Raw genomic sequence first — 4,758 nt, 5'->3', positions numbered from 1 at the left:
ATTATTTAACAATGATAACTAGGAAAGACTTAACTACTTTTATTAATATAATGTTCCAAGACAATTTCAAAGGACTCTTGATGAAAAGCCTATCCACTAGCAGAGAGAGAGAACTGGTGGACTCTGAGTGCAGATAGAAATATATTTTTCCACTTTATTTTTCTTCTTTTTTTTCTTGCAACATGATTGATATAGAAATATGTTTTATATTACTTCACATATATAGTGAATATCATATTGCTAGCCTTCCCAATAGGGGTGGGATGAATTGGCGGAGGAGAGAGAATTTAGAACTCAAATTTTCTGAAAAAGAATGTTAAAAAGAAAAAAAATAGCTGCAGATATGTGCGGTATGTTGTTTTGGGTTGCATCTTAAATTTCCTTATTCTTTGCAACATTATTTCTCTCTCTTCTGTGGTTTCTATTTTCTGTTAAGTAAAAATAATCTTATATATTATTCTAATTTCCATGTCTTCATATTTGATGATTTTTTTTCTCCTGGTTGCTTGCCAAATTTGTTGTAATTGTAATTGTTAAATTTATCCACTATATGGCTTGGAATTTAGCATTGGTTTATTTCTTTGTTTTTGATGGTGACCTATGTATTCTTTCAACTGGCACTTCGTTTTCTGTGTTCGAAAGTTCTGGACATGTTTCTTGTATTGTAAAATGTGGTTCCACTATATCAATAACCATCAAATCATGAATTTTCATCTCTAAGGTATTTATGAGAATAATCTATGTACTAATGAAAGCCATCCTTGGTGAAAATATGAGAAAGAACTAATATGCTTTGTAAGCAATATTGTAGAACAAGTTCAACTTAATAGTCACAGAATTGTTTGAAAAGATATCAAGAATTCAAGATTCAATCATGCTTATTTTTAACTATAAAAGCTTTAGATCCACAAAAAGAAAATGTCACCTTAAAGTATCTCCTAAGCACATCTTAAGATCATGCAAGATTGACCTATTTGAACTTCCAGGAAGGAAGAGATCTATTTCTACTTCTAGGAGATAAGATGGCAGAGCAAACAGTAAGCTGCTCTCACCCTCCCTTATTGACCTTGAAAAACCCAGAGAATATTGCCCCAGGAAAAATCCTCAAATAGTGGAGTCAAGAGAAAGATAAGATGCAGAAGTCTTTTAGCTCAGGAGGCTAAGGGGATTAAGGGAAAGGTCCCTCTTGCGGTGGCTGAAGGAGACTAGTACAGGACTGGAGGCATCCCAGCAAATCAGTAGGAGATCCTGAGCCCCAGGATAGTGGAGCAGACAAGCACCAACACCAGGCACACAACAACCACCCCCACCAGCTCCAACTCAGCACCAGGTAAGTTACCAGCCTCCAGCTGCCAGCACCTGAGGCCTCAGCACAAAAAACCAGTAACCAGGGTCTGGGTCCCCAGCACAAGAAGACTGGAACAGTTCTCCCCATTCCCCAGAAGCAGAGATCAACTTTAAAAGCCAGAAAAAAGGCAAAAACTATAAGCAAAAAGGACCAAGGAAAATAAATCACCATAGAGAAATATCTTGGTGACAGGGAAGATTAAAAAACAAATTCAGAAAAGGACAGCATTGTCACTATACTCACATATGAAACCTCAAAAGAGAATGTGAATTGGTCTCAAGCCCCAGAAGCCTTCTTGGAAGAGCTCAAGAAATATTTTAAAAGTCGGATAAGGAAGGTAGAAGAAAAATAGAATAATTCCTTTAAAAATACAATTGACCAAATGGGAAAAAAGTACACTGAAGAAAATAACTCCTTAAAAAGCAGAATTGGCCAAATGGAAAGGGAGGTACAAAAGCTAACCCAAGAAAACAATTCATTAAAAATTAGAAGTGGGCAAGTGGAAACTAATGACTCTCTGAGATGCCAAGAATTAGTCAAAAAAAAAATTAAAAGAATGAAAAAATAGGAAATAAAAAAGGTAAAATACCTCATTGGAAAAAAAAAAAACTGACCTGGAAAGTAGATTCAGGAGAGATAATGTGAGATAATTTGAGACTTGTTGGTCTACCTGAAAGCCACGATCACAAAAAAAAAAAAAAAAAAAAAAAAAAAAAAAAAAAAAAAAAGAGCCTGGACAGCATCTTTCAAGGAAAACTGCCCTGAGGTCCTAGAACCAGAGGGTAAAATACTCATTGAAAGAATCCACCTCCTAGAAGAGATTCCAAATTGAGAATGCCAAGGAATATTGTAGCCAAATTCCAGAATGTTCAGGTCAAGGAGAAAATACTGGAAACAGCCAGAAAGAAACACTTCAAATATCACAGAACTATAATCAGGATTATGCAGGACCTTGCACCTTCTACATTAAAAGATAGGAGTGGGGTTCTGGAAGACATTGGAGCTGCCACTATCTTGCGGCAAGAAGAGCAGCTCTGGCCAGGGCGCCATTTTCTTTGCCGAGACCCTGAGAAAGAGCTGGGCTCAGAGGCCTTTACACATCTCAAAGAATGGAGAAACCCGGGACCACCACTCTTCTCCCCTCCCCCCTCGGGGAACCGGAGCTGATTGTGACATGATGGCGTCAGATGACTTTGACGTAGTGATTGAAGCCATGCTGGAAGCCCCCTGCAAGAAGGAAGAACAAAGGAAGGATGTGAAAAAGGATAACCGGAGCGATACCAGTACCAGCACCAGCACCAGCACCAGCACCAGCACCGGCACCAGCACCAGCACCAGCACCAGCAACACTAGCAACAGTGGAGGAGGTGGCACCAGTGGAAGCAGCACCAATGCGGAGATAAGCAAGAAGAAGAGGAGTCTCAGTTGTAGCAGAAGCAAGGATCGGTAACGCAGCCACAACCAAGACCAGGACCAACATAGGTGAAGAAATAGCCGGAGCCGGAGCCGGGATGGTCAGAGGCGTCACCAAAGCCGCAGTCAGGATCGCTGAAGTAGTAGGAAGTCACTCCGGAGCGTGTACACTACAGGAGTCCTCCCCTTGCTACTGGGCACACATACGTACACAGCAAGAGCCCCCACTACAGAGAATAGAGTCCTGAGTCCTGTACGGGAGCCTAGCCCAGAGGAGCGTGATGCTTGCACAGTCTTCTGTATGCAGCTGGCTACCCTTATTCGGCCCCGAGATCTAGAGGATTTTTTTTTTCTGCTGTTGGCAAGGTACGTGAGGTGCTTATTATCTCAGACCAGAACTCACGTCGCTCTAAGGGCACCACCTACGTGGAGTTCTGTGAAATCCAGTCAGTGCAGCTGGCATTTTGACTAACAGGGCAGCGGCTGCTGGGTGTCCCCATCATTGGGCAGGCCTCTCAGTCTGAAAAAAGTCGCTTGGAAGCCATGGCCAACAACTTGCAGAAGTGATTGTCCCCGTGTGGCTCTATGTTGGTTCCCGACACTTCAATATCACTGAGGAGATGTTGCGGGACATCTTTGAACCCTTTGGCAAAGTTGATAATATTGTATTGATGAAGGACCCAGATACATGCCGCTCTAGAGGCTTTGGATTCTTAACCTTTTCTGATTTAGAATGTGCTACGGGCATTGGAACAATTGAATGGCTTTGAGCTTATAGGGCGACCTATGAGGGCGGGTCATGTGACTGAGCAACTGGACAGTGGCACAGATATTACCTTCCCTGATGGTGGTGAGGAGCTGGACCTAGGTACCACTGGTGGGAGGCTGCAGCTCATGGCCAAGTTGGCTGAGGGCTCTGGTATTCAGCTCCCAACCACAGCTGCTGCTGCCCAGGCTGCTGCCCTGCAACTGAATGGAGTTGTTCCCTTGGAAGCCCTGAACCCTGCAGCCCTGACTGCTCTTAATCCAGCCCTGAATTTTGCCTCTCAGGCCACTGCCTCACAGTACTTCCAGCTCTCCAGCCTCTTTAGTCCCCAGACTATCTATGTAAGAGCCCAGCGCTGCTCCCTGGTGCCTCTGGGTTCCCGCACCTCCTTTCCCTGTGTCTGCCCCTCCACAGCCACCTTCTCCGCGCGGCCACGGACCACGCCAGCCTGCGGGCATGTCCATTGGCTCTGGGGAGATTGGGGACAACACTGGACACCAGGAAGAGCAGCTACTCCATGGCCCCACTGCGGATGAAGCCCACAGCCTGGGCAGGGGTGGGGGGGGGGGAGAACAGGGCCGCAGAATCTGTACATACATCGAATACAAGTGTCAAAAAAAAAAAGATAGGAGGGCTTGGAATATCATATTGTATAAAGCAAAGGAGCTTGGATTACAACCAAGGATCAACTGCCCAGCAAAATTGAGCATAATATTTCAGGGGAGGAGAAGGCCATTCAATGAAATATGGGATTTCCAGATCTTTGCCATGAAAAGGCCAGGGCTCAACAGAAGACTCAAAAAAGGCATAAAAAGGTAAACCAGAAAGAAAAAAAAATACACGTTATTCAATAAGGGCAAACTGTTTACATCCCTACCTGGGAAGGTGATACTTATAACTCTTGAGAACTGTATCTTTTTTAAGACATTTGGAAGGAATATACATTGACAGAGGGGGTGGGTTTAAGGTGACTTTGATGCGATGATGAAAAAACTAATTATGTGGTGAAAAGGAATTATTATGGTAGAAGAGGAAAGTAGGAGGAAGAAAAGGGTAAATTACATTACATGAAGAGGCACAAAGACATATTACAGTAGAGGGAAAGAAGGGAGGGAGCAAAGTTTGAACTTTATTCGCATCAGATTTGGCTCAAAGAGGGAATAACCTACTCATGTATAGAAATCTAACTTGTCCTATAGGAAATAGAAGAGAAAGGGGAAAGAAAAGGGAG

The 4,758-nt window shown here is 43.1% G+C and overlaps 1 pseudogene; it reads left to right on the top strand.

The window, feature by feature from the left end:
• Window positions 1-2,505: 2,505 nt before the first annotated feature.
• On the top strand, window positions 2,506-4,063 carry LOC118847006 (annotated as a pseudogene).
• The last annotated feature ends 695 nt before the right edge of the window (window positions 4,064-4,758 follow it).

The sequence above is a fragment of the Trichosurus vulpecula genome, chromosome 4 (assembly GCF_011100635.1).
Source record: "Trichosurus vulpecula isolate mTriVul1 chromosome 4, mTriVul1.pri, whole genome shotgun sequence".
Taxonomy (NCBI): domain Eukaryota; kingdom Metazoa; phylum Chordata; class Mammalia; order Diprotodontia; family Phalangeridae; genus Trichosurus; species Trichosurus vulpecula.
This window is presented reverse-complemented; position numbering and strand designations above follow the sequence as displayed.